This window comes from Entelurus aequoreus, linkage group LG09, assembly GCF_033978785.1.
Source record: "Entelurus aequoreus isolate RoL-2023_Sb linkage group LG09, RoL_Eaeq_v1.1, whole genome shotgun sequence".
In the NCBI taxonomy this organism is placed as follows: Eukaryota; Metazoa; Chordata; class Actinopteri; order Syngnathiformes; family Syngnathidae; genus Entelurus; species Entelurus aequoreus.
In genome coordinates, this window is record NC_084739.1 from 42,440,235 (window position 1) to 42,463,839 (window position 23,605).

At 38.4% G+C, this 23,605-nt stretch overlaps 1 protein-coding gene across 2 annotated transcripts in view; it reads right to left on the reverse strand.

Annotated features, from left to right (window-relative positions):
- The window catches only part of LOC133657447 (inositol polyphosphate-5-phosphatase A-like), a 441,346-nt gene that overhangs the window by 284,542 nt on the left and 133,199 nt on the right, over positions 1 to 23,605 (reverse strand). The window lies entirely within an intron of this gene.

Sequence of the window (23,605 nt, forward strand, 5' to 3'; positions counted from 1 at the left end):
ACCCTGGATAACCTCAACCGGCCTAGTGTAGAAGGGGCCTTATGCTAACAAAAAGCACAATTCCAACAGGTTTTCCTCTTTCATTCTCCGCCAATACACTTTCAGGCACGGAATGATTCCCGGGCACGGCCACTGCTACTGCCCACTGCTCCCCTCACCTCCAAGGGGATTATCAAGGGTGATGGGTCAAATGCAGAGAATAATTTCGCCACACCTAGTGTGTGTGTGACAATCATTGTTACTTTAACTTTAATGGTGTGTTTATGATTGTAGGAAAAATTAACATCCAATCAAAACCACACAAACATAAAACATTACCACCAGCAGGTCGTTATTATGAATGGATGTATAAAGTATAGCCTATTATTTGCGCACTATTGACAAAACTTTGATCACCAAAAACAGCGCTGCCAAAAGTGGATGTAAACAAGACGCACGCCACTGTCTGGAGCGTTGTCAGCCTGTCTGCGATGTGGATGTAACTTTGATAAATCCCAAACATACCCATAGACAAAAGTTTGAGAACCACTGTTTTAGACCAAAAAACACTTCATATTCTGTACTGTTCGCTAGTGTGACCATATCTGAGTTATTGTGCAGAAATTGATTGATTGATTGAAACTTTTATTAGTAGATTGCACAGTGAAGTACATATTCCGTACAATTGACCACTAAATGGTAACACCCGAATAAGTTTTTCAACTTGTTTAAGTCGGGGTCCACTTAAATTGATTCATGATACAGATATATACTATTTTCATAATACAGTCATCACACAAGATAATCATCAGAGTATATACAATGAATTATTTACATTATTTACAAACCGGGGTGTGGGATATGGAGGGGGGGGGGTTAGGATTGGTTGGTATCAACACTTCAGTCATCAACAATTGCTTCATCAGAGAAATGGACATTGGAACCGTGTAGGACTGACTTGGTAGGATATGTACAGCAGGTAGTGGACACAGAGAGAGATCAGAAAGTATAAGAAAAAGTGTCTACATTTGATTATTTACATTTGATTATTTACAATCCGAAGAGGTATGATGTGTAAGGAAGGGTGTTAATTTAGGGTTGAAGTTGCCTGGAGGTGTTCTTTTAGTGTGGTTTTGAAGGAGGGTAGAAATGCCCTTTCTTTTACACCTGTTGGGAGTGCATTCCATATGGGGAAATAATTACAAAAGCACACTTCATTCACTAACAGTGTTACAAAAATGATCAGTTAGAATAATACACCATTTTTGACATAAAGAACATACAAACCCTTTACTTATTGAATCCAACATAATATAATTCAAGGACTTGGCTAACAGCTAAAATTATGTTCACAGCAAATGATAACCTGCTTCCCAAGAATGTACACCAATTGTTCTCAACAAAAGAGGAGAAATACAACCTCAAAGAAAAATCTAACATTTCCTTGCACGTACAACACTTAAGACCTTTAGTATATCAGTATGTAGAGTTACATTTTGGAATGGAATTTTGAATTAATTTTTTTTTCGCTGACGGCTATAATGCAAATAGTTTTCATTAAAAGCCACTTGAAACGTCTGATGATGTTTGTGCTATGGTGCCTTCTTTTGGACAAGTTTGCTAACTGCAGGTGCTGCTGGGTGAATGCCTACAATGTTTCCTGCTGTTTTAAGCTTTGAACCGGAAGTACAAGTGTCGTTCCGTCGTTTAATCGTCCATTGCGTTTCTACTAGTATGGATTTTTCATTAATCAGTCCAAGCAACGTTTGTAAGTTTTACAGGATAAAAAAAACAATTCTTACTTACTAAACGATCCCATGTGTGATGTCTGTTGGAGTATTTACATGCATATTTGTACGTGCTATCGTAATTTAATGAAGCTAGCATCGTCAAAATGTGCTAATATGCTGTGTTAGTATGATTATTACCTTACAATGGCATTGTGTTTGTATTGTTTCAGTTTCACAAACCTCAGTAAATTCACCAAGACGTAACCGTGGAGTTATTGAGTCTGTTTAGCTGATTGGAGAGCTAGTTTTCGCCGCAGGTGGGTCCATTATGATGACTTCTGTTGTGTTTGAGCTTTACTGCAGCGTTAAAGACACCTTTTGGAAACAATTAAGGTATGTAAATAAACATTTACAAAATATTTCTGTGTAAATAACTCATTTTACAACATATCTTATAGACCGGTGTGGCTAATATATGGAAAATATGCTTTCGTCTAAAATTTAGTCGGTGTGGCTTATATATTCCGGAAAATACAATAATAACTTGATACAGTTTAGGAGGCTGTTTGAACTCAAAGTGTTTCCAAAGTATATAAGGACATTATGATACTCATTGAACAAAATATATTATGTATCTCATTAAGTGAATTATACCTGACTTAACTATTAATGAAGAGAACTGTTGTATTTAGAAATCACTACAAATTGTGTGCTACAAATTGAAAACAGGAGATGAACATATGTGTGAGTAATTGCCATGAAGCCGAAAGGGGGTAGGATTAAATAAGCTTCGCTTCCTCCTACTCCTTTTCAGATATGATACATTACAACCAAAAATATGTAATGTATCATGTTGAAACTGCATACATGTTCAAAACTAAACTTTAACCAACCAACAAAATAGAGAGGCGAACAGTTCTCAAATGACTTCTACGTGTCTGACTTCTACACATCTGGAAATTGTGATGTATCATGTTGTATGCATGCATGTTCGAAATAAACTCAAACTCAACTCAACGTGTCAGGTGCAATGTTTTTACTATTAGCTTTGTGAAAAAATACAGTGCTCCTACTGCTAATGCTAGAAAGTTGTGGACACAACCACCGATCTTAATTGGTAAATTAAAGGGGAACTGCACCTTTTTTTTTACCGGTGCCATAATAAGAGGGAGCTAACAGCTTGTGCTGGCTGTATTGATATCAGCGGCTACGGTGAGCTGCTTTCACGCCTCGGAGCAGTAAAGTTTATTCCAGATCATAAATAATGTTTTTCACCTGGATAATAGAAAGATGAAGACATAATCTGACAAATTGGTTAACTTTGGCATCCAATTTAGATTTACAAATGGTGAGAAAGACACGAAAAGACGCTTGGTTCCACTCTCCTTTTTTTCTTTGCGAGGATTATAAGTCATTCTTTATCTAAATGGGAAGATATAAATGTCCTAGCAGTCTGCATTCTAATGACAGCAGATTTTGTACAGTAAGTGATGTGTTATTATGTCTGTTGGTTCTCATGAAGTCTGCAGTGAGTAGAAATATGTTGTTGAAAAAAAAAGCCAACGTTGTGATGCATTTTTTAAATTAATGCAGGGCTGAATGCTAAAAATGATCAAAATATGTAAATATTAAATGTTATATAGCTGAGATAGGCTCCAGCACCCCGGCGATGTCGAGAGGGACAAGAGGCAGAAAATGGATGGAGGAATTATGAATGTGCTTGTTACTACATTACATGAATACTTACATCATGTATATAAAACCTTGACGGAGGAGTTTGGATGTTTTTTAGAGCGCTTTGTAGGCAGAACAGTAGGGCTGCAGCTAACGATTATTTTTCTATCGATTAATCTATAGATTATTTTTTTCGATTAATCGGTTAATCTATAGATTTTTTTTTCGATTAATCTATAGATTATTTTTTCCTTTTGCCGATTATTTTTTTATTCAAAATGAAGATGAAAAAATGAATGTAGGCCCGTTTTTTCAAAAGGCATGGCTTTTATTTACAAAAAAAAAGAAGTATGGCCACTCAGTCAACATTGACAACAACATGACTAAATATTCTGTAACAATGTAAACATTTAAAACTTTTAACATTTAACAAAATTAAAAGTAGCTTATTTGCTTTTTAATGTGCAAATATAAAAGTCAACATCCAGTGCAAATCTTAATATTCTGCAATAGTATAAGCATTTCAAAAGTAAAAGTATTGCTTATTTTGCTTTAAAATGTGCAAAAATAAAGATAAACATCCAATACAAAAAAGTGCAAAACGAAATATTCTGTAACAACAGTGTAAACATTTCAACAAAAGTGAAAGTATTGCTTATTTGCTAAAATGTGCAAAAATAAAGATAAACATCCAATACAAAAAAGTGCCAATCTAAATATTCTGGAGCACTGTAAACATTAAATATTGCTTTTAAAATGTGCAAAATAAACATCCAGTCCAACACAGTACACAATAACCAATTCTACTCATTCCAGTGAGTGTCTAACAGTTGTAATGAAGAAATGTTAGCATGTCTACATGTTTTGGTTATTTTCTTGTTTACAATATTCCCAGCAGCTGAAAATAGGCGCTCAGAAGGGGTCGATGTGGCTGGAACTGAGAGCTAATTAGCCTTCACCTCAAGCCAGGATTGCGAGCGAGCTGAGCTGCAGTTTAAGTTTCTAGAAGGTCAACGGGCTCATAGTGATGTTACTAGTAGTTGACTGGGAGGTGTTTATTATCATTTGGGGAGAGTCCACTGCCTGATGCTCACCTGCTAAACACCTATCTGCTCCACCCTGAAGCGCTGACTACATGCGCTCCGAATACGCACTGCTGATTGGCTGATAATGCTTCGTGTGTACCAATCAGATGGTTGTGTGGGTGGGACAATGCTGCGTGTGTACCAATCAGATGGTTGTGTGGGTGGGACAATGCTGCGTGCTGAGACAGAAGCAGACGGAGCAAAGCAGCTTGTTAAGACTTTAGCTTTAGCTTAGAAACTCGTTCGGTACACCCCCGTACCGAACCGAAAGCCCCGAAACGAAACGGTTCAATACAAAACACGTACCGTTACACCCCTAGCAGATACAAATGACACATTCATGTTTTTGTGTAATGATGACAACATATGCTCGCGCGGACGATTGACTAGTTGATGGTTTTCTTTTCAAATGTTCGTTCATAGCCGTTGTGCTGCTATGATAGGCCATTTCCGCTCGACACAGTGTGCATACAACAACATTATTAGGCCGTTTATTGAAATACTCCCACACTTTTGGCATGCTTTTCCCCCCTCGCTCGCACCGCTCGCATCGTCTTCTTTGATCGTCTGCTTTGCGCTTCGCCATGACGGTAGTGTGACGTCATTATGCGACGCGTCGACGCACAAAAACGGCGTCGACGTATTTACGTAACCGATGACGTCAACTACGTCGACGCGTCGTTTCAGCCTTACAGAACAGAGCATCTCCCTTTGGCGTCAGTGTAATCTGACTTTTGATCACATTGATTTACTAGTTAGAATGCATAAAAAAGAAAAACATATCTGTTCATGTCTTACATAAGGATTGTGATAGATACACAATTCCAAAAATGTTTTAGTTCCCCCTTAATGAGAAATTGACAGCTTCTAATACTACAGTTGGAGCACCAGTGTTGAAATAATAACTGATGCATCTCTGTGTGTGCTTTATTTTACTTGTAAGCATGTAAACTAAATTTTTGGGGTATATTTTTATATTATTGTGCTATTTCGAGATTGGATGTTTTTTGGGGTTTTGTTGGCATATCGCCCAACCCTAGGAACTGCTCATCAGCTTATAATAATCACAATTAAAGAAGCAAAATAATAAAGTTAAATGGATTTTTTTACATCTGTATTTACACTAATTACATAAAGTACCGATAAGAGTGCCGATGAATACCGGTATTGATAATGAATATATCGATTTTGGTATCGGTATCGATAAAATTCTATCGATTTACATCCCAGATACTTCAAAATGATTTTCTTCAAAAACAACAACAACACCTCAGTTTAATTAAAATATATACTTCAGTTGTGTCCTACTGTTTTCACTTAGTCTTGTAACCTCTGAAAAAATTTGGAATATTCCACAAGTCACAGGATCAATCAATCAATCAATGTTTATTTATATAGCCCTAAATCACAAGTGTCTCAAAGGGCTGCACAAGCCACAACGACATCCGCGGTACAGAGCCCACAAAGGGCAAGGAAAAACTCACAACCCCAATGGGACGTCACAGGACGTTGCATCATCAGAACTCTGCAGGCTATGGGAAGGCCAAAAATGTCACTCATTTATTCTTTTGTACATTTGATTTCAGCTAGGACTAGGGGTTGTTTTTATTCATTGTACTGTGCTTAAGCAGCCCCACTAAATTTTAGAAGAAAAATATGTTTCCATATATTAGCCGCACCTGACTATAGGCTGCAGATATATACGTTGTGAAATGAGTTATTTACACAGAAATATTTTGTAAATGTTTATTTACATACCTTAATTGTTTCCAAACGGTGTCTGCAGCACAGCAGTAAAAGGGCTGATCAAACACAACTGAAGTAATCGTAGCATTGTAGCATTGTACTAGTGGATGCTCGCTCTCTCCGATCAGCTAAAAGACTCAATAACTCCATGATAACGTTTTAGGGAATTTATTGAGGAATTTGTAAAACTGAAACAAAACAAAAGGAATGTGATTGTATGTTAATAACACTAACAGGTGTTAGCATATTAGCTAATGCTAACTACACCAGCTTCATTGCATTACAATAGCACCGACAAATATTCATTAAACACTCCGACAGACATCCCATATGGGACTGTTTAGTAAGTATGAATTGTTTTAGTCAAATTGTGAAATTTACAAACATTGCTTGGATTGATGAAGAATCCTTTTGATCAGAAACGCTCTGGACAGTTTTACTTTAGGTTTGAAGCGCCTGCAGTGAGCGAACTTGTACAAAGGATGGCGCCACAGCGTAAACAATAACAAACCATTTCAGTCCTCTGCTTGGGTTCAATGAAAATTATTGAACCCATACATTATGACAATGAGCGGAAAAAAAAGTCCCATAAATTAGCTACACCGTTTTATAGGCCGCAGAGCTCAAAGTGTAGCGGAAAAAAGTAGCAGCTTATAGTCCAGAATTTACGGTATTTGTTAATTCTATGCTAAAAACTCACTACTGATACTACCAGCCCTGTTAATAAAAAGAGTCATCTTCGGTTTACGAACCAAACAAGATACAGTAAATGTTGCTTGATACAGGCCAATAGTAGTTCAATATACTGCAAGTATTATCAGATTTAGAACACATCATAGGAGGAGACAATAACTGATGTTAACAGCAAAAATGGAGCTCAAAGCGAAATGGTGGATCGACACAATTGTTGGTAGTAACGATACTAAGTATTATACAGCAAATATTACAGTGATTAGATCAATATCGTTATAATGAAATATTTATCGTTTTTGTTAACAATCTCAGGAAATAAGTCCCTGGCAATAAATGGAGAAGTTGGTCAACTTTTACATTTAACTCAGACGTAGGGCTGGGCGATATATCGAATATACTCGATATATCGCGGGTTTGTCTCTGTGCGATATAGAAAATGACTATATCGTGATATTCGAGTATACGTCCTCACGCAGTTGCTTTTAGCTGCGGGCATTACACTACGGGCGTTTCTCACTCTTTCTTGTCTCTCCTTCTCACAGAGACGTAAAACAAGCGCACCTTCTTACATACGTCACATACTGTCGCTCGTGCAACGTCTCGCCGAGCAGAGAGGTAGCGACATGGGTAACGTTACCTGTGGCAGGTGCTAACGGAGCGGTGCGAGTGGCAATACGAGAGAGAGAAGGTGCGAATCTGGTAACAAATGAAGGAATAATTAATTCCCAAAAAAAACAGCACGGGGTCCATCGTCTGGCGGTGGTTTGGCTTCAAGTGGGAAGATGTTTTACAAGTATGCGAAAAAAGTGTTGCTACAAAAAGTAGCAGCACTGCTAATGTGTAGCATCATTTGAAAAGTCACCCGCTAGAGAATGAAGAGTGCTTGAAACTCCGCATGTCAACATCTCGGCCGGTGCCACACCAACAAAATGCCCAAGCAACCATTTTCACATCAACACCATATGAAAAAAATAGTCTAACACAGAAGGCGATAACGTCCGCAGGAACCTACCACATAGCGAAGGACATACACTATTTGATTTCCTATTATGCAGCTCATTTTTAGTTGGCAGTTATTGAAGTGCACTAATAGCTTGTTTTAAAATGTCTGACAATGTTGCACTTTCTGTTTTGGAATTTACATGAATGTTTGTGTCACTGCTTAATAACTGTTTAATAAACACAGTTTTGCTAAAGTGACTTAGTTGTGATTTCCCTCTCTGCATGAAAGTTTAAAATTAGCATATATTAATGCAGTATGAACAATAATGTTTTGATGTAGACACATCTCAGTGGCCTAGTGGTTAGAGTGTCCGCCCTGAGATCGGTAGGTTGGAGTTCAAATCCCAGCCGAGTCATACCAAAGACTATAAAAATGGGACCCGTTTTCCTCCCTGCTTGGCACTCAGCATCAAGGGTTGGAGTTGGGGGTTAAATCACCAAAATGATTCCCGGGCGCGGCGCCGCTGCTGCCCACTGCTCCCCAAGGGGATGGGTCAAGTGCAGAGGACAAATTTCACCACATCTAGTGTGTGTGTGACAATCATTGGTACTTTACTTTACTTTAGAATCATCATACTGGTGAGGTTATTCAAGGCTAAGGCAAAATATCGAGATATATATCGTGTATCGTGACATGGCTTAAAAATATCGAGATATTAATAAAAGGCCATATCGCCCAGCCCTACTCAGACGTTTGTTTAGTTTTTTCTTTTGTTTGCTTTTTAACCCTGTGTGAGGATAATGGTTAATTCTTCATCTTAACAGAAATAAATGAACACCCTGTCAGTAAGTAATTATAAGTAAGTGATTGTTTTATTATGTTCCAAAATTGTATTTCTTGTTTAGCACTGAGCAATACTGCTACTTAGTGGATCTGCTTATCACTCAGCTACTAAATCTTGTTATTAAGGCTAAAAAATATAGGGTTCTGAATCATAATTTTTGCCAAAGTAGTAGTTGTTGCCTCTCATGAAGTCTGCCATGATTAGTACTATCTGTTATTGTCGAAGGAAATAGCGAATATTGTGATGTGTCTGTGAAGATATTTCCGCCGCCGTATGCTTGAAATTACGAAAATATGTAAATAATATGTTATTAAAAATGTGCCATTTACTACATTACCTATATACTGTACTTACAATATGTTTATAAAACAAACTGTCATTCATTTAAGAGTTAGGGTGCATTCAAAAAAGAGAAAAACGTGTTATTGTCTCACATGAGGATTATGATTTGTTGAATGATGGGCAAAATGTCTTTAAAAGTGCAGTTTCCCTTTAAGAAACTGTTAATTGGGTTTACAAAGTACACAAACGAAGAACTCTGATAAACATATTGAACCTTATTGAAAAATTAGATAATCTTATTCATTTCATTATGTTAATCTCAATTTACAAACTAATAATTCATGGGAACTGTATTGATTGGCTATTGATTAGTTTTTATTGATTGATTTAATTTGTTAATTTGTAACAAATTGAGCACAGGAAAAGAACAAACATGTGTTACAAAGTGCTATTAAATGGACAAATGGTAGGATTAAATATGATGTGCTTTTTTTGTAGTCATTTTTAAACACGTTGTAAAGAGAAACTGGAACTATGTCATACCATATTGTAACTGTATGTATGTTCAAAATAAAATAAAAACCATAACCCTAATACTGCACAAGCTTTCTAGTCATATGTTAACTCCTATTTGCTTTGTCATATTTTTTTCCAACACCTTCCTTTGTTTGCATAGGAAATGAACAAACATGACAAAATGTCAGCCAATATTGACGTGTCAACATGTAAAACACAAAGTATGACTGAATTATCTGTAATGAATATGGAAACGTGGTAGGATTAAATAAACTATTTTTTTCTATTCCTTTTTGGACATGTTGAATTATGCAAATGTTACCACATGACGTTCCGCGATGTAATTTGTTAAGCTTGTCTGAAACGAATAAGCAATACAATACCGCAGCATACCATACTGATTAGTACAGATGAGAAAGCCGTTGCTTATATCCCTATCTTTTACCAATAAATGTCAATAATCAATGGTAATACAACATCAGTGCTCTTGGAAAGTACATGTATCTATGCAAGCATGTTTGCTTGTGGATATGACGCATAATGATTATGTTCGAGTGAAGTAACTGGGGTGGGGGGGAAATGGGGGAGGGTCTATTTTTTCTCCTTGGAGAGATGACTGTGAAAGCTGTGAGGGCTCTCAATAGAAGGAGGATTATGGAAATCAAAGAGATTAGCTAATGGGAATATAATGGCCAGCAACTGCCTGGGTCAACTGGGCCATGCAAATGAAGCAGCGATAGCCACTGGTGAAGGAAGGATCGATATGTATGGGTAAAGTGGTGGCTAATGATAGCCCTCTATCAGATGTGCGAGACATGGACACACTCCTCCGCACACACACATGCACACACACACACACATAGTGCAAGGGCCCGATGCCAAAAGACGGAGGTGAGCTTTCAGAAGGAGCTCATTCGGGAAACAGGAGATCTCGGCAGCTTTGTCTTGGCGATGTCAACAGGCAGCGTGTGCTCGCCTGGCCCTCATCAGGACTGACACAGCACTGAGCGGCAGATCCGGGTCCAGCACTATTCTCCACGCTCCATCGCACGTCCATTCATTCTGACTAGGCCTCCAAACAAAACCAACGTCCTTGTGGGCAATCAATAGTAGAGCAGCGCTGGTCTGCCAAGTATTGCGACAGGATTTAGATACATTAAATACATCGTTTTCCTATGGACTGTGGACAATATGACATTCTCCATTTAGGGTGTGCGGGTATTAACCTTCTAAGGATGTATGAGGTAAAGCGACATGAAATGCAACAGTCTGGGACACATGAAAGCTTTTATCGTCAGAATAATTGAAACATCACTTTCCTTAAATGTCAAAATACCAATTTTGTGCATGTCAGAAACATTTCAATTCCAGGTGCGGGGTGGCGGGACCACCACACCGTGCTTGGCCTCTTTCCCCTCTCATTTTCATTCCTGCCAGCTCTGCACCGCCATTCATCAGGACTCGGGCAGAGGACACCTCCTGCCTGCTCACAAATGCATGGAGCAAGCAATAAAATTTACCTGGTGGCAATTGTTTTGCCACCCGTTTGATGCCCCCATGTCAGGTTATGTGTTCAAGCAGACAGAATGTTCCAAAAAAGGGATGATTTTCTGGACCTGAATAAAGCTGAGCTAGTGCCAGATCATTGAGTCTAATCAATCAGGTGTAAAAAAAGATGCTTGCCTCTTGATTTATGTCTGGGAACATTACATACAATCACAAAGATGTTGATTATGAACATGATTTTTGGATGCTTTTAAAGCTCAGATGACCTGACCATCTCACTAGGCGGCTGGGGGAAAACGACAGCGGACGCGGTGCAAAAGGGAGGAATAAAAAGCCTTCACACGGTGTTTATTTGCTCTCAACAGCTCCACACAAATCAATATTTTTAATTTGGGTTCGAGTTATTATTTTTCACATCACTGCGTCCGGGTGCAGCGTAAAGTGGCTCATATTTTAGCACTAAAAAGATCGATATGACAGGCTCACCTTCACTCCGCACCTCCGGTGGCTGGGGGCCACACATCATAATGGACGGTGGCGAGGAACAACCTGGCCCGCCTCATGCTCCAATAACATCATTATCTGGGGGAGTTTGGTATGCGCATTTGTGGCGCTGAAGTATTTAAGGGACTAGCTCGTGTCAGTGCAGTGATGATTCACAAAGGGCCAAAAAGCTTGCTTTCCCATATTCAAATTCTTGTAATAAATTGATCTATTTCTCCACTTCTATACCCAATCCATTAATTATATATACATTTCAGCGAATATTTTTACAGCCCCTCTCTTTAGCTCATGACTCACGACTGATGGCAGATTCATTGATTGTCGCTCAAAACGTGCTATGAGTGGATGTGAGATTGTGCACCTGCTGGCATTTGTGTCTATTCAACTTTGACACGGTGTGTGTGTGTGTGTGTGTGTGTGTGTGTGTGTGTGTGTGTGTGTGTGTGTGTGTGTGTGTGTGTGTGTGTGTGTGTGTGTGTGTGTGTGTGTGTGTGTGTGTGTGTGAGCGTGTGTGTATGCACTTACGTCTGGCCTAAGAGTATGACTGATGGCCGTGGAGAATTATTGCCGAGCGATATTACAGAGCTGACACCTACTCCATTCAAGTGGCCTCAGCTGTTGCTGTACTTCTCACCATATTGAAATAAGAGCTGACTGAGATTTAGTTTGCAATATTTTAACCTACTTATAATCTTGAGAGGTGGAAGCGATGGGGGTAGAGCTGCTCCCTCTAGTTAACCTCTGTGTGTAAAACCAACAGACTGTACACCGGGACCGCTCCTCTTTGACCCCACTTTCTCCTGCTCTGCGCTTCCTCCTGCTGTATATAATCTCTATATGCAACCCAGTTTTGTTTCCCCATAAAAAACCCAACAGGGGGGTGATATAAGATGTTTAAAAAGGTGATAAATGCAAGTGACACGCTTTTCTGAGCCATACAGTAAACACACGCTGAGGCCCTGTCAGCACCGAAGGACACTAAGTGTTCATAAATTCCTAGCTGAGCAAAGCGGTACTGATGATTGCATTACAGCATGCTGCCTGGAGAAGAATTAAGGACTCACCTCTAGAGCAAAGTGAGGTAGCGGTGATGGCTTCTGCTGACAGGGCTGCTTGTTGAAGCAGAGCTCATCCTACTGACGGCGACCGAGCAGTGAAATAAAAAAAATCAATTCATCCTTTAAATTATTAGTTAAAAACCAAGACAAAAAAACCCACTACATATGTAGTTGGTGTGTGTGAAAACAACTTAATTTTCAGTGTTTTACAGCCAGTACGGAGCAAAGACCATCGATCCATTCCTTTTTTTACTGCCTATCCTGTTCGAGGTGGAGCCTATCCTGGCTGACTTTGGGCAAAAAGCGTACTACTGAAGCACAGGGCTCATATAGACAAACAATTCAAACCATCACTGAGTAAGACATGAACATGAAAATATATTTTTTTTCTTCATAAAGAAATACAATCAGGTGTGCTTACGGACTGTATCCCTTTAGACCAGGCCTGGGCAATTATTTTGACTCAGGGGCCACATTTAGAGAAAAAAATGTGCCTGGGGGCCGGTATATCTATTTTTAGGACCACTAGTACAAAACCTCACAATAATGTCTGATTGAATGCTAAAAACGCCTGAAAAAACGGAATGGAATTTAAAAATGTTTTACTGAATGAGACACCCAAAATGTACATGAAAATAAAGAATGTGGGATTTACAATATTAACTATGAAGAATAAAACACTGAATATTGACAACATATGAACTTCACATCCCCTCTCCATCCACATATTTTACAATCAAGCGAAATGCAACAAAAATGCAATAAACACAGCGAAATATGATCGCGAAGGGTAAAAAAAACAAAAACACTTACAATCTGATATATGTGATACATCACTAAGCTTTATACCTTTGTTGTGAAAATCTCCTTCCACGTTTGTCCCTGACACCCACATTTCAGGAAACACTCCGTGGAAACACTCCCCGCCCACACTGCTTGGTGCCTCGTCTGAGCTGCTGTGAGTTAGAATACCATAGTAACTAATTAGATTACCATAGTAACTAATTAGATTACCATAGTAACTAGTATATCATGCAAAAGCGCAGATTCCAACCATTGAAAAAATGTGTATAGTTCAAGACTTTCGGTCATTTAAAAACATCACTGCACATCATAATGGCAGCGACAGTTTCCATCTTAAATATCCTAAAAAAAATATTTGGGAATGTCCGGCGGGGCAGATTGAAAAGTTTAACGGGCCGCATTTGGCCCCCGGACCTTAATTTGCCCAGGTTTGCTTTAGAATGTATTGATCTATATTGATATATAATGTATATATTGTGGTTTTTATGTTGATTTATTAAAAATAAAAAATATTATTATTTTTATTTTTTTTAAAATTTTTGTGCGGCCCGGTACCCATAGGCCCGGTGGTTTGGGACCACTGACTTAAAAAATAAATATGGCAGTGCCATGCTGGCACTTTTTTCCATAACTTGAGTTGAAGTTGTTCTCTTATTTTGGAAAACCTTGTTACATTGTTTAGTGCATCCACCGGGGCATCACAACAAAATTAGGCATAATAATGTGTTAATTCCACAACTGTACTGTATTTTTCGGATTATAAATCGCAATTTTTTTCATAGTTTGGCCGGGGGTGTGACATATACTCCGGAGCGACTTATGTGTGAAATTATTAACACATTACCGTAAAATATCAAATAATATTATTTATCTCATTCACGGAAGAGACGAAGCAAATGTCAGCAATCGTCACTCACACGTCAACCAATAAAAAATTGGCGGGGGAGGGTCATGGCAGAAGTGCATTGTGGGTCATGGGATGCTAACTGCTATATGCTATATGCTACTGCCGTAGCTATTAAAATGGATCATTTCAACATTGGCGGTAACTTATAAAAACTGAGAAGGGCTGAACAAAAATGGCACCGAAAAGGAAATCATATACTGCAGATTACAAGCTGGACGTAGTGAAATATGCAGCAGAAAACGGCGATCGAGCAGCAGAAAGAAAGGGAGCGGCGCATACCAGGAGCGACAACAAGGAAGAACATTTCATGGGATTTAGCAATCAGGAGTGACAGATTGTTTGGAAAACGTATAGCATGTTCTATATGTTATAGTTATTTGAATGACTCTTACCATAATATGTTAGGTTAACATACCAGGCACGTTCTCAGTTGGTTATTTATGCGTCATATAACGTACACCTATTCAGCCTGTTGTTCACTATTCTTTATTTATTTTAAATTGCCTTTCAAATGTCTATTCTCGGTGTTGGATTTTATCAAATAAATTTCCCCCAAAAAATGCGACTTATACTCCAGTGTGACGTATATATGTTTTTTTCCTTCTTTATTATGCATTTTTGGCCGGTGCGACGTATACTCCGGAGTGGTTTATAATCCGAAAAATACGATATGTATCGGTATCAGTTGATATCGGTATCGGTAAATAACAGTTGGACAATATCGGAATATCGGATATCGGCAAAAAAGCCATTATCGGACATCTCTAATAATTATTTAAAAAAAAAATGTGGTAACACTTTAATATGGGGAACACATATTCACCATTAATTAGTTGCTTAGCAACATGCTAATTAGTAACATATTGGCTCTTAATTTGTCATTATTAAGTACTTATTAATGCCGTATTCTGCATGGCCTTATTATACAACCAGTAAGCCATTAACTAAGAGTCTTCCCTCAATAACCTCAGAATTATTGCTTATTAGTAACCCTAACCCTTATATGTTCCCTTAGTGCCAAAATAACTCTAAATTAAGTCTTTGTTACTTTAGTAAGCAACTAATTAATGGTGAATATGTTCCCCATACTAAAGTGATACCAACAATCTTTTTGACATTATTTTAGAAAGAGGAGAATTTGCACACATTAATTGATTGTACAATGTTTCCAATTGATTAATTTATATGTGCCCGCCATGAAAAAATAAGAACCACCACAAATACATTTGGCTATCTATTCATAAAGATAGTGTATTGTGAGAGGATCTTGTCTTAACAACGGCACACAGTAAATGGCATATTTACTCAGGGATGCAACGGTACGACATCCTCAGAGTTTGGTACGCAATTCAGTACAGTCAGGGTACAAAATGCCAAGATATTAAACTGATTATCTTTCAAACTTTAATAATTTTTCAAATTAAACAATTAACAACAAACTGATGGCATTTTTCGATGAATGCATTAACCCCCGCCCCCCAAAAAAAATTAGAATAAAGACCAGAAATCCCTGTTGCTTTTTTTTCGTGCCTTACAAAAACAGGATGCCAAGACAATTTGCACCTCGCCCTGCGGTCACCGTAAGGCAGGTCGTTTCAACTGCCGGCTCGCGGGCCACATCCGGCCCGCCAAAACTTTTCATTTTGCTCGTCGAACATCACTCAAATAGGCTTGATGAAACTATTCAAACGAGGGTTGCTCATGTACATTATGCAGTACCCCCGCCACCTGACAGGGAGCAACAGTAAGGCAAATGTGTCACAATGAATCAGCAGTGTGTGAGTAGAAGAAGACTGCTCATTGAACCCTTAAAATAATCAAAATGAATTCAGAAAATGGGACTTTTAACAAAGACTGGACAAGAAAGTATGAATGTTCTGCTTGAGTAATTTTTTTCTTGTTGGACCTTTTAAGTGACGGACACAGTGTTCTACACAAGCAGCCACAATGGTAGAAATCCACACCTGTAAGCTTCATCGCGAAACTTGGTCAAACCTTTGTAAGTAGATATTGGGCATACATATATTTTGTTTGAATTGTACTGAAATTGCTGACTTCAATGTCTTTAGTATTTGTGGTTGTGTTGGTTTTTTTTGTCTTAGAGTAACTCTGGCGAGCAAAGCTCGTATAATACCTGTAGCGCTAAATTTGACCAGTAGAGGGCGATAATGGTACACCTTAGGTTTAGTTGCGATGAGTCACAGACAATGTAGTTTTTTTTTTCTATTTACGAACATGATACACATGTACACAATGGACGTGATACTTTTTTAATGTTTACTTTATGTTTATATTTTCAGTCTTACAAACCTAAATAAAATAATTATTGTAAAGAAATAAAACTGAGGAAGGTAAATAATAGTAAAAGAAGGAATCCGCAACAAAACTTCTGAAGTTTCTGTTTTCTTCAAGATAGTAACTATCTGTCCAGCTGCACACGCTGGAATCGAGTAGCGGGATTAGAATAATGCATTTATTGACAGTGCAGTGTGAAAGCCGATGCATTTACTTTGCAATTAAGTAAACACAGTCTCAAAGGAATATAACCCGCGGAGAAACTTTCTGACGAAACATCCCCATTTTGACGTCGGGCTCCTGAGTCTTTGGGCTCTTGAAACTGCACACCTCTTCAATGTGTACTGCCGTAAGCAGTGAGCACACAAGAGGTGTGTCATATATACTCAGTCATATCTATGGCTAACAATGTTGTCCCACTGTGTGGATATTATTCTCTCTACTTGCTAATTTCCTCTTCTTAGTTGTTTACACTCTGCTGTAATGTGGTTTCAGTCAGACTGCTGTTGAAGTTTACAAAGCACTTATTTTTTGTTGTTCCAATACTTCACATTCAAGCCAGCTTAGTGTATAGCATGGCTTCCTTTCTTCTGTTTTCTTGTTCTTCACTTTAATGTGTATATTGTATATGCACGCACGCACACACACACAGAAATTAACCTGAAAACCAAAGTCTATAAGGGTGAATTGTCCTGTAAAGGGTGGACCAAACGGTTCCGTATTAACTAATCTTTAATCTGCTTCTAAACACACGTATAAACTTGGTCTGCCAGAGAATAAGCAGCTGCAGCAGCAAGCAGTGCTTTAAAACACGACTAGCTAGCTATAGCTGCTAACATCCATCCGCAGTCGGCTGTGTTTTAGTTACCGTACTTCACTAATCATCGCCTCCATGGCGAAAAACAAAAGGGATTTCCTCCAAATATCATCCCTGCAGGACGAAGAATACCTAAACATGCTTCACTGCACACCATAGGAGGATACAATAGCTAACCGCGATCAGCAAGCTAGCGCTCCTGAATGTAAACAAATGCAATAGGTGTCTCTACACAGACATTGACTGTAACGATACAAATCAACTACTACCAGACCAAAATATTGGGAATCCCCCACGTTAGCATTCCATTCAGTTGTAAACAAATGGCACAAAGGCGCATCTGTGATCAGAATGTTTCCAACCCCTGTTGTTTTTTGGAGGCTAAATTGCAGAGTCTTTTAGGAATGGTTGAAAGGACAGTGTTGTATGTGAGAGATAGGTGGTGTCGCAGACCACCTCCTCTGTTCAGGGATGGTTTTTCAGCCTTGACGTAGAAGGCTACCCTCACTCCTCGTTCATAACATCCGTCCTACCTACTAGAATCTGGACATTTTTGTTGTCAAAGGAGTTGCAGGTATACAGCGGCATTTTGGCCTGAAGAGTTATAGCCCCTCTATGCTGTTTTGTTTCACCAATAAATGAATCAGAGCATTTATCATTAAACTGAATAGCATCCACCAGATTGTTTTTGTGGGTGTGGTGTGTCCGGTCTTTGCATATTTCTCTGTCTCAGGGTGTTGCCTGGTTTAAAGTGTACTGGGTTGTTGCGTTGGTTAAAAACTCTGAGTTTCTCAGACAGACCTGATACATATGGAATGACAATATTTTGATGTCTGTCACCTTTTTCCTCCTCATCCACTCTGTTTTTGTTTCTTCTAGAACTGGATGCTTTTTTCACAAAGAAAAATAGTCCATTTTCTATAGCTTTTCCCTCATAATTTTGACAAAATATTAGAATGAAAAATTGAACAATATGTTAATGCATACTTTAGTAGCCAAAATAGGAGCCTTTGTAACCCATTTGTTAACTTACTAAAAAAGACAATGCCTAGTATGTTCACTATCTTATTTAATGCCAACATTGTTCTTTGATTGCAATAAGAAACATATGTTTTAATGTGTCATAAGATTATCTGTTAAAAAAGACAAAAATGACTAGAGGTGGGAATCTTTGGGCATCTCACGATTCGATTACGATAACGATTCAGGAGCTATGATTCAATTAAAAATCGATTGTTGATGCATCTTTAATTTATGTACATTGATGCCATTTTCGTTTCACTCAATAAGCTCTTATGACGGCGTGGCGAAGTTGGTAGAGTGGCTGTGCCAGCAATCGGAGTGTTGCATGTTACTGGGGTTCAATTCCCACCTTCTACCTTCCTAGTCACGTCCGTTGTGTCCTTGGGCAAGACACTTCACCCTTTGCCTCTGATGGCTGCTGGTTAGCGCCTTGCATGGCAGCTCCCGCCATCAGTGTGTGAATGTGTGTGTGAATGGGTAAATGTGGAAATACTGCCAAAGCGCTTTGAGTACCTTGAAGGTAGAAAAGTGCTATACAAGTATAACCCATTTATCATTTATTTATAACTTTAAAAAAATATATTAATTTGGAATAAGACACAGTTAAATTAATTTCCACATTTACAAAAATGTATGAAAATGTGTGCAAAACTGGACCATAAGTGCCCGAAGATCTCTCGGTGAGGTGGCTCACTGCAGTCAGCCACATTTTAGAACTGTCTGCATTACTTTATTTACAATAAACAAATTGATTATTGATTAATCGATTCTATGATCGTCCATGTCCGAATTGCAATGCATCTAAAAATCGATTATTTCCCCCACTACTAATAATGACATTGTGTGTTTATTTTGAAAACATTTTGGTGCCAGTACCGGTACCAAAATGTTGGTATTGGAACAACCCTAGTATGTACAGTATAACATTTAATACAGTAACAAATGTAATACAGCTCCTACATTTCAGCAACCATTTAATTATATCTTCACATGGGACAATACTTTACAATTTAAATCTGTATCTAATTTGAGTACACCTCTCAGAACATGTTTAAATTGTGCATAAAGCGTGAATATTTATTCTGAGCAACATCGTTATCTAGCAATGGTGAACTACTCCACCTTCCTCTTGAGGATAACCCACTGGTGCTCAATTAAGTTTAGGCTGGGGTAGACAAAGTGGAGAAAATTATAACTGGAGATCTGAACACAGATATTCAACGCAGAGATGCACCTGTCTTCAGATCCTACAGCAAGCTTTGTAATCTGCACGGTCTTTCCCAGCTAATAACACTACCCACAAGGGTGTGCGATACCACCCAATCAACCATACATCTCATTCTCACATCAGACCGGCCTAAAATAAAAAATAGTGGGGTCATGATCTGTGGTCTTAGCGACCACTATCTAACCTTCTGCACCCGCAAAATAGCTAAACCCAAAGCCAACGGCCACATAACAGCTCAATCCAGATCCCTTAAAAAATACTCTAGTGATCATTTCAACCTAAAATTAGGTGAGTGGGACTGGTCCCCTGTGCTCACGAGCAACCTGGTCGATGATGCTTGGGATCGCTTCAAAACAGCGTTCCTAGCGATACTAAATGATATGGCTCCCGTGAGAACAGTCAAGATCAAAGCCCGCTCTGAACCATGGATGAATCCGGACCTATTAGCTGCCATAAAAGACAGAGACAGAAAATACTCTGAATACCAAAAGTGTAAAACCGAAGTAGATAAACAACCCAATAATAACCTCAAATCACTCCTTTCAACACTTAAAAAGCAATGCAATAAATTAAGAAATAAGACAACCAACCTGACTAAATCCCTAAAAAAATATTACATTAACGACAAAATGGAGGAAAATACAAATAAGCCACGTGAGCTCTGGAAAATCCTCAACAACCAGCTTCCTGGTTGCAGCCAGAAACTTAAAACCAGACTCACCAACATCAACATCAAGGAGGGTGACTCCCTCATTACAGACAAAATGGAGGTAGTAAGCAGACTTAACACCTTTTTCACCAGCATAGCCACAACTCTAGTCAACAAGCTGTCCCACCACTCTGGTCGCTTTGGTGTAGAACACATTAAAGCCTTCTACAGAAAGCTAGGAGTATCCAACAACGATTTCAAACAATAAATGGTCTCAGCTGACAAGGTGCTTAAAAAATTGAGCGCGCTCCACCCAAACAAGGCCGCCGGCCTTGACAAAATCCCCTCCAGATTCCTCAGGGACTCTGCCACCACCTTTGCCCCAATCATCACACACATAATAAACCTCTCAATTACACAAGGCCAAGTACCAAAAGATTTCAAGATAGCAAGAGTAACTCCCCTCTTTAAAAAAGGAAGCAAATTGGAACCTGGCAACTACCGACCTGTTTCTATTCTCAGTTCCATTTCGAAATATATGGAAAAAATAGTTTATGAACAGGTTGATAGTTACCTTGCCACTAATAAACTCATGTACAAATTCCAATCCGGCTTCAGAACTAACCACTCCACTGACACATGCCTTCTCTATCTGACGATCACATCAAACATGAGGTGGACGCGGGCAAATACTGCGGCATGGTCATGCTGGACCTTCAGAAGGCCTTTGACAGCGTTAACCACGCTATACTGTTGGATAAGCTCAGAGCGATCGGATTTGATAAAACCTCATCGAGCTGGATGCACTCTTACTTGGAGGGGAGGAAACAGGTGTTAGAGGTGAACGGCACAGTGTCTCCCCCCCCCTCTTGGTAAGCTGTGGAGTCCCCCAAGGCAGTATATTAGGGCCTTTACGGTTCCTAATATACGTAAACGATATGTCATCATCATGCGACTGTGAATTGTTCTTGTTTGCGGATGACTCGGCCCTGCTGGTATCCGGCAAGGACAAGTCACAGGTGGAGAAAATCCTCAGTGCTGAACTCTGTAGAATTTGCACCTGGCTCGCTGACAACAAGCTATCCATACACTCGGGTAAAACGGAATCCATCCTATTTGGGTCCCACATCAACCTCAAGAAAGTCAATGACTTCACTATAAAAGTGGGTGACATTGTTATCACCAGGAAAGATGAGGTCACCTACCTAGGTTCCATTCTAGAGGCTAATCTTTCCTGTGATAAAATGGCAACCAAGGTAATCAAAAAGGTCAACCAACGAACAAGATTTCTCTATAGAATCTCCTCTCAAAAGCACCATGAAGATTCTAGCGGGAACTCTCATTCAACCCTTTTTCGATTACGCTTGCATTACCTGGTACCCTAGCACCTCAAAAACCCTCAAATCTAGACTCCAAACATCCCAGAACAAGCTAGTCAGGTTACTTCTAGACCTCCACCCCAGATCCCACCTCACTCCTACCCACTTCTCCAAAGTGGGCTGGCTCAGGGTGGAGGACAGAGTAAAACAACTTGCACTGAGCCTAGTCTATAAAATCTGCTACACCTCCCTGACACCGAAGTACATGTCAAACTACTTCCTTAACGTAAATGACCGCCATAACCACAACACCAGGGGGAGCTCCACTAACCAAGTTAAACCCAGATTCCGATCTAACAAAGGTCTTAACTCATTCTCCTTCTATGCCACATCAATATGGAATGCACTCTCAACAGGTGTAAAATAAAGGGCATCTCTATCCTCCTTCAAAACCGCACTAAAAGAACACCTCCAGGCAACTTCAACCGTAAACTAACAAACTTCCTTTCACATTCTTCCTCCCCAGATTGTAAATAATCAAATGCAAATAATTAAATGTAGATACTTATTCTTATTCTTATGCTCTCTGATCTCTATCTCCACTACTTGCTGTACATATCCTACCAAGTCAGTCCTACACTGTTCAAATGTCCATTTCTCTGATGATGTTGATATCAACCAAACCTAACCCCCCCTCCACACCCCGGATTGTATATAATGTAAATAATTCAATGTATATACTCTGATGTTTATCTTGTGTGATGACTGTATTATGATGATAGTATATATCTGTATCATGAATCAATTTAAGTGGACCCCGACTTAAAGAAGTTGAAAAACTTATTCGGGTGTTACCATTTAGTAGTAGTTGATATATAAAAAAATAATATATATATATAAATATATATATATATATATATATATATATATATATGTAAATATATATATATATATATATATGTATATATATATATATATATATATATATATATATATATATATATATATATATATATATATATATATATATATGTATATATATATATATATATATATATATATATATATATATATATATATATATATATATATATATATATACATATATATACATATATATATTTACATATATATATTTACATATATATATATATATATATATATATATATATATATATATATATATATATATATATATATATATATATATATATATATACACACATATATATATACTTAATTCTTTCGTGGCGGGCCGCCACAAATAAATTAATGTGTGGGAAACACTGCATGTGGTGATATCCTTTACACACTGATGTCGCTTGTTGATGCAGTACAGCCTGAGGGATCGAAGGTCACGGGCTTAGCTGCTTACGTGCAGTGATTTCTCCAGATTCTCTGAACCCTTTGATGATATTATGGACCGTAGATGGTGAAATCCCTAAATTCCTTGCAATAGCTGGTTGAGAAAGTTTTTTTTAAACTGTTTAACAATTTGCTCACGCATTTGTTGACAAAGTGGTGACCCTCGCCCCATCCTTGTTTGTGAATGACTGAGCATTTCATGGAATCTACTTTTATACCCAATCATGGCACCCACCTGGTCCCAATTTGCCTGTTCACCTGTGGGATGTTCCAAATAAGTGTTTGATGAGCATTCCTCAACTTTATCAGTGTTTATTTCCACCTTTCCCAACTTCTTTGTCACGTGTTGCTGGCATCAAATTCTAAAGTTAATGATTATTTGCACCAAAATGTTTATCAGTTTGAACATCAAATATGTTGTCTTTGTAGTGCATTCAATTGAATATCAATCAATCAGTGTTTATTTATATAGCCCTAAATCACAAGTGTCTCAAAGGGCTGTTGAAAATGATTTGCAAATCATTGTATTCCGTTTATATTTACATCTAACACAATTTCCCAACTCATATGGAAACAGGGTTTGTAGGAATTTACGGGCTTTGTTCAGTACACTCAGGATAAGTAATGCTGAAACCAAA